The sequence below is a fragment of the Mastomys coucha genome, unplaced genomic scaffold, assembly GCF_008632895.1.
Source record: "Mastomys coucha isolate ucsf_1 unplaced genomic scaffold, UCSF_Mcou_1 pScaffold16, whole genome shotgun sequence".
NCBI lineage: Eukaryota > Metazoa > Chordata > Mammalia > Rodentia > Muridae > Mastomys > Mastomys coucha.
The window spans coordinates 19260483-19272096 of record NW_022196898.1 but is presented as its reverse complement, the minus strand read 5'-3'; the positions used below and the strand labels follow the sequence as shown (position 1 = coordinate 19272096).

At 43.3% G+C, this 11614-nt stretch overlaps 1 protein-coding gene across 3 annotated transcripts in view; it reads right to left on the bottom strand.

Moving 5' to 3' along the window:
* Positions 1-11614, bottom strand: part of Ppm1l (protein phosphatase, Mg2+/Mn2+ dependent 1L) — a 253322-nt gene that overhangs the window by 68039 nt on the left and 173669 nt on the right. The window lies entirely within an intron of this gene.

Sequence of the window (11614 nt, the reverse complement as noted above, 5' to 3'; positions counted from 1 at the left end):
GGGAGGGAAGGAGAGAGGGAGGGAGGGAGGGAGGGAGGGAAGATGAAAGGAAAGAAGGAAGGAAGGAAGAAAAGGAAGGAAGAGGAGAAGGAACTTCATACTATTGTTACTATCACTGTTGTTATTACCATTATTATGATTATCACCATTACTATGTCAATTTGTTCATTTTGTCTATTTGCTTGGAGTTTGCATCTACATCCTGTGTATAACATATTTCCAACTAGTAACATCTGAAGTTACATGCAGAGAGTCTCAGCCAGCTAGGCACACTCCACCTGGGGCCTGGGAGGATGACATATTTTGAACAAGGCCTTCCTGAAGATGCTGATGGGTTCCTCTGGTAGAATGGGTGGTTGAATACTCGCTCTCCCTCCCAGGTGAGACTCAATATGACAGTTAAGCCTTACTACGTGGAGACATTAAAAGGCACAGTGATATGTATGAATCAGAGGGGTTCTGACATTTCCTAAACTGTATCTCTGGAAAGTGTCAAGTCTCTCTGAACTTCATGCCTGTTTCATCCACATACTGTCTAGAGGTAACAATCTGATAAATGAGAATGAACATATACTGTTCAAAAGTAGGATATGCTTGGTGGTTCACATCTGGCTGTAACAGTGAGTTCAAGGCCAGTCTGGGTTACATAAAACTGACTCAAAAGCAAAAAGGATACGCCAAAAAATTATATCTGTAGTGACTAAAGAATTTCAAGGACACTGATAATGAGGATCAATTTGGTTTGGACCCAGAATAAAGGAAAGACCCATCTACATAGTCTTGTACAACAATTAATTGTGAGTGTTTTAAGGTATAGGCTACAAATAAATGAAAATCCTCATGTTCGTGGATTAGAAGATTATTATTACCCAACATGCAATCCCTACACAATGTGATCCATAGGTTCAATGCAAGCCCTACCCACAGTGATCTCTAGAGTCAATACAATCTCTATCCTCAGTGATCCATAGGTTCAATGCAATCCCTATACAATGTGATCCATATGTTCAATGCAGGCTCTACACAATGTGATCCATAGGTTCAATGCAAGCCCTACCCACAGTGATCCATAGGTTCAATGCAAGCCCTACCCACAGTGATCCATAGGTTCAATGCAAGCCCTAACAATGGTGAATGTGCTGAACCCTAGCCACTAGAACTCCAGGGACAAACCTTACAGTGATCCATAGGTTCAATGTAAGCCTTACCTAAAGTACCAAAGACATTTTTCACAGCAATAGAAAAAGATCCTAAAATTCATACGAAACACAATCTCAAATATATAATAACATTAAGAAGTAGATTTCCAGCTCACTCATGTACAGAAAAGAAATAAGTAAATCTTTTAAAAAAAGAAGTAGATTTCCTAGAACTAGAGCATACGGTTATCAGAGGCTGGGTAGTCAGGTTGGGAGTAAGAGACACTGTTTATAAAGATTATTTTCTTACTAGATTGGAGGGGATACATTTCAATAGATCTAATAAAGAATGGTGACCAGCAGTAATAATGGTGTATTATATTCTGAAAACTGCAGAGCACGATGGTGTGTGAGATGAGGTCATCACTAAAAAGATAACCATGTGTGGTAATCTTGGTTCATTTGTTTTGAGGCAGGGTCTTCCCAGGCATCACTGGCTGGCCTGGAACTTGCTGTGTAGACAAAGATGGCCTTAAACTCACGAGATCTCTGCCTCTGCCTCATAAGCACTGGAATCAAAGGCGTGTGCCACCATACCCAGTGGCTAATACAGTTTCATTTAGTTAAATTTAACTATTCCACAGTGCATATAGTTTCTGTTCATTGAAAACAGAAACAAAATATGTGTACTTTTAAAATAAGATCCCACGTATGTGCATATGTGTGTGTGTGTGCGTATGTGTGTGTGTATATGTGTGTGTGTGTGTGTGTGTGTGTGTGTGTGTGTGTGTTTGCTGCGAATCAGAAGAAGGCCAGGGTGTTTCCTCACAGAATAAGAGAATCTATACTCTTTGGAAATCAGGTGCTATGTGGGCAAGGAAGAAATCATGAAGTGCTGATGAGGTTACAAGCAAAGTTGTTCCCCACCAGACATGGCCTGTCCCTCCAGTGTAAAGCACACACACATGTACACACATACCGAGTATGAGGACACAGGAAAGGATATACCCCAACTGTAAAAGATGCTTCTTGCTGTTTGTATTTCAGGAGTGTTTCCATTTTCACGGCTTTTGTCATTTAAAATGTATTTCCATGTAGCCTTCATAGCTTCCCTCTTAAATGTTGCCACAACTTACCGTGGACGAGGACAACTGGCTTGCCAGAAGGTATACTGGAAGTGGTGGGCAAGCTATGATTTGGGCCCGCAGAGTGGCTAACGATGGCATCCAACACTGACTTCCAGATTTACAAGTTGAACTCCTGAAATCGGATACTGATGATGTTACAGCTTCAAAATATCACCCACTAGAGCTCACTTTCTCTGGCAGCCAGCAGGCACAGAACACATAAAACGATTCCGTAAAATGTAAATGGACTCAGCGCACATCAGCATAACACATTGAATTCTAGAGTTTAATAACAACATTAGACAGCAACGTGCTGACACTGCAGAATAACTACATTTAAACACACGACCCTGCGAGTCAGGGCAACATCTGTCTTTAACAATGTGCTTGTTAGAATATTTATGAGACACGGGAAAGGGCTCTATAATTTATCACATTTTAAAATATTGATCTATTCTTCATTACTAAAAACACACATTATTCCTTCCCAGTTGGGCCTCCTGATGGTGTTTAAAGTGAAATGTACTTCCCTAATTCCAATCAGACTGCAGGTCTCAAGAGTTTCTGTGTCTATGGCATCAGGGTTACACTTTGGCATTTCAATGCTGTAACTCCACACACAAAGCGCTTGCTGAGGATTCAGAGGGAAACAGAAGGAGACAGCTCTCGGCAAATATTAGATTCTGTTATGATATTTCAAGAACCCCTGTTACACAGAGTGACACTTTAAACACATTCAGATGGCAGCTAACCCTTATGTTCAAGCAGGTGCTTATGTTCACAGCATATTTTTAAATGAGCCTGGAATGACCTCAGAAACAAAAGAAAATTCAAAGAATAGTTTAAATTAAAAAAAAAATTACCGACATTCTAAAATTAAACTAAAAAATATTAAAATTTGGAAATATTTATTTTTTATTTTCATTTTAGATTTATTTTATGTGGATAGGTATTTTGCCTGTATAGATGTATGTGCACCATGCATACTTAGTACCCAAGGAGGTCACAAGAAAGCATTAGATGTCCCAGAACTGGAAATATGGATGACTATGAGTCACCATGTGGGTGCTGAGAACAGAGCCTATAAGAGCAGTGAGTACTCTTAACCCCGAGCCATCTCTCTGGCCCCACTTATCTATTCTTTAATCAATGACAGACATTCTTGGAGGTCCAGACCCTAACTTGCCCACTCTTATGACTTTAATCATTTCAGAGACAATAAAATAGCTTCTCTCATTTATATAGTATTTTCCCAAGTGATCCATGCCTCTGTCACTTTTCCTCCATAAAAACACTGAAGGGAAGTAGGCAGCCATTTGGTCATTCCATTTGGCTTTGATGCTCCTTACGGTTAGGGCTATCCAAATCTAACTTCCATGGGCTCTTCTCAGAGTACCCACCAGCTTTCCAACTGTTGGTCCAGGGACAGGGAGTATAGCCGCTTAGTATGGTGGGAATCAGTACTGGATCTTTCACATTGCCATGGTTTAACCAGATCTGCTTCTGAATTTGTATGACTGAAGCTTAATACCTTGACAGTGTATATGCACTGGGTACTTTGAGATTGCTTTGGGAGAGAACTCTGATGATTCATTGCCTACAATCTTTCTGCTCACAGTTCTAGATATAGAACAAAAGTCTGGACTTCTACTGGGAACCAGAATATACCTAGTCTTCAGTTATCATTAATGCCTTTGTCTTGAAAAGTAACAGTTCATATCCAATCCCATGCCATCCAAGCAGCAGATGAAGTGCTTCACAAAAGCTGTTTATCATATTTTCTTTTATGCCTTCCTCTCCATCACCATTTGCTCTCTGCTGTTTTCATTTCCTTTATTGGCCCTCAGCTTGGATCTGCTAGGGACCTCTTTGGAGTCAGAATGTGCCCCAGGACTGAATGTTCCAGCTATGGCTGTCTTTGGAGAGCTTCCTAGGCATACAGGTTTGGGCTTGAGTAGGTTGTCAGACTTAGTCTGGGTGTTGGTGGGGAAGCCGCAGCGCAGGAAGTGGAAGAAAAGTCAGATTCCTCTAGCAGGACCTGAGCAGACGGTGGCTTCTAGAAGGACTGGAGTAAAAGGAGCAGATTCCTTAGGGCATCTCAGGAAAGACCTGCTTCCTCCCTGAACCACCCAAGACAAGAGAAGGATAGGCGGGTATAACAGGAGTGGAAAAACAGTGACAGAAAGGGCAGGAAATGATGATGGACCTGAACTCTGGGAGCCAAGCATGGAGAGTGCTGATCCCATTCACTGGGCTAAAACCCACTCACTATTATAGTGGTGTCTTCTTTAAGAAATAATTGACACAGATTAAAAATGTGGAGGTGTAAAGTGTGTTTTACAGTGGAAGGAATTCATCTTTAAAAGGAGACCTGCCAGTCAGACAGTTCTAACTCATTAGCTGTCTGATGAGGAAGACATGATTGCATTTGATCTGGCTGGGAGAAACATCAAACTCTTCCATAGAGGAGCCTGCAATGTCGATGTGTTTGTACAAACTGCATGCAAAGTATTGGAAGAAAGAACAAACATTTATAAAGCGAAAGGGAACCTGAGATAAATCAACACACTTCTTTAGTACATGAGCCATGGTAGGTGCTGGGCAGCCTCTAGGGAGAGGTATTAAGATGGGAAGGAAATGTGGGAAGAATACTCAGAAATTAGTGTGCTGGACTTGCCAAGTCAAATTGTGAGGTAAGAGGCACTTACTGGAGGACGGCGAAAGGGATCTAGAAGACAGTGAATGTGAGATCAGAGAGGCCAGGAAGGAATGGAGGTCACTGTACACGAACTTAACAAGAGGATGGGAGTGCAGCCTTCCGAGCTGGCTGAAGAATAAACCAGACCATGTTTATGGACGGACACTGCACAAACGCAACAGAAATCTGAAAGTTATTCACACCTGGGAGTTGTTTTTTCTAGGAATAATAAAAAAAAAGTAACATTCAAAGATGACTGTGTAGCCTTGTGTGAGAATGTGTTTATTAAAGTTCAATTGTTCATCACATGTGTGAAAGCAGAAAAGAGAATACTAGGGGTGGAAGGGAGTGAGCTGGAGGAGGAGGGGGAGGAAGAGGAGGAAGAGGGCAAGGGAGAGGGGGAGGAGGGCAAGGAGAAAAACCAATTCTTGTTTGGAAAATGCCATGATGAGACCAATGCTTTGCTAAGTAATTTTAAAAAATTAATGTTACTTTAAAATTGCTTAAGCATAAGAGAAGTTTAATAAGATAATCATAAATTCACCTTGAAAAGATACTTTTAAGCATGCGAGTGTGTGCACACGCACGTCCGTGCATACGAATGCAGGTGTGTGCAAGCACATCGTGTCACGTCTGCCACACCCAGCATGGCTTGGTCATAGAAACCTGAGTAGGGGCAGCAAGGCAGCCATGTGTATGCAGAAAAGCTGGAGTCAGGTGCACTGTGGCCATTTTGATGGAGCCATACCTACTCCAACAACCGGGAACCTCAAACTGTTTACTGTGTACAGCCAAGGAGGAGGGATCAGCTAGTCTCAGTAGATGCCTGTGGATGAGCAGTCACAGGCTCAAACACCCAGGAGGAGGCAGCATTTGCTAATGTTTACGCACAGTAGTAAATCCCTCATCCTCTGATGAGAGGAAGGGTCTGCCTTTCCTAGAGGAAGAAAGCTTTGGCAGTTTCATGTGGGTTGAAGGCCTTGCTCCTTGACGTGGGTGGCTCATACTAAGCAACACACAATGACTCAGAACTTCATTTACTCAGGTCTTCACTCTCGCCCTCCACATGCCTGCTCGTCTGTGAGAGCAGAACATGTGTGTAGCCGGGAGGGCACCGGATGCCCTGGAACTTGGATTAGAGGTGGCTCTGAGCTGCTGTGCGGGGGAAACCACCTGTCTCCTCTCTCTCCGGACACAGCCCTTTGTCCCTCAGGGCAAATGTCCCTTCCCCTCTCCCTTGTCCCTCTCTTCTTCCCTTCCTCTACCTCCTGGGTTTGACCCTTATCCCTGCCCTCTGTGCCTCTGAGGAAATAAATCCCCTTTGTGCTGACAGCCTGGTCTTGGGTGTCTGTGTCCGCTACTGGTCCCTTCAGATATAGCGCAGTCATTAAAATGTTAAGAAAGAAAATGTTCACAGTAAAGTGGAAACTGCAAAGCAGTTTATTTCTTCCATGTGTGAGGGGAAATCGGCTGAGCTATGATAACGTGTATCATCAGTTGTCTTAGTGGTAAGAGTTCAGGTGACTTAAAAACATATTTATTACTTTTCTGCAATTTCCAGATCTTATAAGACTATTTCTCTGTGCTGGCACTATCTTAAATATTTTAAATGTTATTATTTCACACTCACAGGAACTGTAATGGGTTTTAAAGATAAGGAAACAGGCTTACAGAGGTCAAATTAATTTATACCCGGTTATACAATGAGTAGGGAGCTGCTGAAACTAAACTTTACACACACACACACACACACACACACACACACGTACACACACAAACACACACACACACACACACACACACATACACACACACACCATTTTAAAAACAGAGAACAGTGTCTTCACGGTGATCATGTTCCAAGGTAAAATGGCCTCTCGCTGGGATCAAGTCACTGAGAACACTGGAGGAAAGCATGCTGGCAGCTGGGAAAGAGACATCCTGAAAGTGAATTTAATTTTCCAGAATTGGATGCGGCAGTGGATTAGAGGTGGCTGTGCCGTGGGTGTGCCGAAAGAGCGGCAACGACCGAAGCTGCACATTACACTAACTGTTCAGCACTCAATAAAAATCTTCAACCTCTCTACCCATCTCTCATCTTAGCAAACACCAACTGCCATCACTTCCAGCTCCCATCCCAAAATCTCCACAAGGAACAGTGGTTTCACTAACATTACAGCTCTGCAGGAAAATGGCAGATAAGTGATTCTAACTGCAGCTTCCAGGACGGCAAAGCTGCTTTCAAGAAACAGTAAGTAGTATGGAATAAAATGGCGTGGACTAGAATCCCAGTAGCATCCCCATTAGCAAGACGTTCTCCAGTGAGACCTGACTTCAAGCCACTTGGTGCTTCCTTCCCTTGGAATTTACAAAGATCAAGTAGGCACCCATTCTTATCCTTTGTGGACCAAACAGGCTTCAGGCTTTCATCCCAAGTATGAAAACACATGCCATCTGTCAGGTCCAAAGGAAGATCCAGATTCCAAAAGGCAGTCCAGATATCCAGAAATGGGCTCAGCCCCAGCTATAGGATCTCTGGCAGTCAGAGAAAACCCAGCACTCCTCAGGAACTTTCTTATTGTGGGCAGAAGGGACACATGCGGTGCCTATTAGCATGCCAAGGCTCACACTGGCCTCCAGGCTCACTCCCTCAGCATCACAAATTCTAGCTATGCACTTCTGAATCCATGCCACCCTCGTAGCCCCACTTGCCTCCTCCTCTACCCTAAACTCCCGCCACTGGCTTCCTTTCCTCAGCTATCCCCTGGCTATTTTCTGTATGTTCTCCCCTCACTCTCTTCTCTTTCTTTCTCCCTTCCTCTCTCCCTTCTTCCCCACTTCTCTTTCTCTTCCACCCTCCCTCTACTGCTTCTTCTGTGGCCAGGTACAGGCTGCTGGCTACGTCCAGCCTACTTCTTTCTCTCTGCTCTGGACTCCTTCAGATTCTCTCTCTCTCTCTCTCTCTCTCTCTCTCTCTCTCTCTCTCTCTCTCTCTCTGTCTCTCTCTCTCTCTGTCTCTCTCTCTCTCTCTCATCTACAACAAAATCCTTCCTTTTAGCCATACCACAGAGTGATGCTGTCAGTCTATACACCTACCACTATAATTTTAAAAGAAGAAAACCCCAAGCACAATTCAATAGAACCTGACAATTGATAGTAGTCCTTCCCTTTTATCCTTCGGCTGCATAGACTCCTAAGCTCAAATACTGCTCCTTCTGTTATATGCTGTGAATGATACTGTCTCTACTCCAGTCCCAGGGGATCCCATGACCCCATCTGGCTTCTGTGGGCACTGTACATATGTAGTGCACAGACATACAGGCATACGACATAAATAAATAAGACAACATAAAAAGCTAGTTAAGGATTAGCCTATGAGTGAGTCACCAAGCAGCTTTCTCTTAAGGCCTTTGCTTCAAGTTCCTGCTTTAGTCCCTGTCCTGGCTTCCCTTAATGGGGGACCATAAACCTTAAGATGACATGAACCCCTTCTTCCACTAACATACCATTGGTCAGAGCGTTTGCATCACAGTAACAGAAAGGAAACTAGAGCAGAGTCTTAGGCAAAGGAGCTGATCTTGCACCAGGTGACAGGACATTTACCACTGTTCTTACGTGCAAATGTTAGCTCTGGCTCTCAGGCCCTCAGATCAATGAGACGCTCAGCGAACAAGTTTGACATTAAAAAAAAGATAGGAAGATAAGAGGAGAAATTGATTTTGAAAATACTGAGCTGAGAGAGGCTGGCTTTGGGAAAATGACGACTAGAAGGGTGGCTAGGTAGCCACAGGGTAAAGCAGAGAGTGACATGGAAATAAATCCTTCAAATTCTGTGCCAAAACAAGGGGGAAAGAGGGAGGGGTGCTACATCTGGCCCTGTTCCAGGGACAGACAGACCCGACTGGGGCAGACCTGACTGGGACAGACCTGACTGGGGCAGCAGGGAATGAAGAAAAGAAACACACAGGCACACAGAAAAGCTGAGGTTGCCTGGGCTGGACTCCCTTAGAAAGCTCTGTACCCCAGAAGTTCAGCATCTTATTGTTTACAGTTGAACAGGGAGGTGGGTGGTTGCATCCAGCTGAACACAAAGGAGGAGCAAGTGCCTACGGCTAATCATGGAGGTGGTTTATGGTCTACAGCTAGCTCCAGAAGGCAAGGGTAGCTAATCTCAGAGGAGTAGTTTCTCTAGGGGAGAAGTCTTCAAGCCATAAATAGGGGGACCAGGCTGGGGTGAGGAGAAAGCTATGATAGCACTTACTGCCACACTACCAACCCATGCACTCAGGACTATGAGGGAAGGCCACCTCTTGGGAGAGAGAGGCTCTGCCATTTCCCTTTGGGACTGACTTCTCACACTTGGGGCTTCCACGCTCCCTGCAAATGAGCAGTATTTCATCCCAGGCAAGGTTCTCCTGCCCTTGAATGGAAGTGCATGTGTGTGTGTGTCGATTTGGCAGCAGCCCTCACATTAATTCTCCGAGGTCCACATTGGAATCCATCTTTCTTATGGTAACATATCATTAACTTTTGACAGGTATTCTTTGGCTTCAGGCACTGTAGAAGAAAGTCAGAGCGGATGCCCTTGCCCACCAGGACAAGGACAGAGAGCAAGAGTGATTTCTCTTCTCTGCCTGCCAACACTGTCACTTCTTGCCATTTTTAGTCTTTGCTACTTCTAACCTAGAGAGATTATTTAAGGAAAGAACCCTTGAGAGACCATCTTGTACTCCTAAACTTGTAATTCTGCCTCAAGAAAACAAACTAGGAACCTTCAAGAGATAGCACCAGGTGTTTACCAGAAGCACAACAATGTAATTTCAATCCTATGGCAATTTAAGGTTGCTATGGAGAGCCAAGACTGCCGATGGTTATGTCAATGGTTATGGCGAAAGGGGAAGCCCGGCATGTGGAGGACAGAAAATTATAGACCATACTTAATGTGGAAGCTCAAGTTTTAATCTAAGCATTAAAGCGATGACCACTAAGCTATACATCACTGGGGACAATCCTTCTGGGGTTCCTCATGAAACAAACTTTTAATAACTTTATCAGTCTGCTAACTCATATTTACTATGAGGTCAAGTTCATGTGGTAGCATGAAGCAGGTCAGGGCATGTAAATATAACTCTAATCCCACGCACTGGAGTGTGCCTTCCTAGCTCCAGATGGCTGGTCTTATTTACAAAACCCATACCACCCCACTTCCCAGACTTCTGGTCTCTAATTACTCTAAGATATAATCAGCCAATGTATCAAACACTGTCTAGCCATGGGCTAGCTCCTCTTACCATTTTGATCAAAACCTACATTTAAGCTTAGGGCTTATTTTTTTAAAACCTGTTTACAGATTAAGAAGTTGAGGTTATTTTCCTACTACCAAGGTTATGAAGAATGAATTCTTTGCTCCTCAATTACCACTCATACTCCAGGGAAAGATTAGGAATTCAACAGTAAATGTCACACTACTTTGATGGTCCTTCCATGAATTTTGTTTTGAGACACACATACACATTTAAATTCTAAGAGACAGCATAAAAAGAGCCAGCTGACCAGCCAAAACTCTCCAGTCTAATGCACACTGAGACAGTATTCAGTCAAAGCTGTTGGGCTAAATGTCTTGTGATGGGCAAGTTCCTATCTTTTCTGCAGTCATATAGAAGAAATTGTTTCACATTTACACACTTGAGAGACACAGGGAAAAAATCCAAAGATATTGATTTATAGAGAAATAGGTTTTTTTATTTCTAAAATTATGTGTCTTATTCCTTATTAAATTCCCTTCCATTTCTGAATCTTGGGCTATGGAGCCTGGGGAAATATTAACTTCCATAAGTATTACTCAAATGTATTCTAGAAAGTCCCACAAATAATTCTTACTGAAAATGCCCTTGAGGACTGAGCAAGCCAATGGGACTGTTACAAATAAATTATAAAAACCTCGTGAGTTATTAATCAAAATGAAAGCATTCTAAGGCTAAGACACTAGAGCAGCCCCTGGAGGTCTTAGAACATACATAAAATATTCTTGGCTTGAGACAGCTATTTATACAGGAATAATTCCAGAGGACTCCAACTGGGCTTCACTTGGCTGCTACCCCATAGCTACCTCCAGGAAGCAGGGGTGGCCAGGGTGTCAGGGAAGCTCCAGATGGGTTAGGCTGATGTCCCCAAAAGGGGAAGCTTCCAGAAGGGTTTTCAAATACACATGGTATGCACTCACTGATAAGTGGATATTAGCCCAGAAGCTCAGAATACACAAGATACAATCCATATACCACAAGAAACTCAAGAAGAAGGAAGATCAAAGTGTGGATACTTCGATCCTTCTTAGAAGGGGGAACAAAATACCCATGGAAGGAGTTGCAGAGGCAAACTATGGAGCAAAGACTGAAGGAAGAACAATCCAGAGACTGCTCCACCTGGGAATCCTACCAATATTCAATCACCAAACCCAGACACTATTGTGGATGCCAGCAAGTGCTGGCTGACAGGAGCCTGATATAGCTGTCTCTTGAGAGGCTCTGCCAGTGCCCAACTAATACAGAAATAGAGGTTCACAGTCTCTATTTCTATTTCTATTATTGGACTGAGCACAGGGTCCCCAATGAAGGAGTTAGAGAAAGGACCCAAGGAGCTGAAGGGTTTGC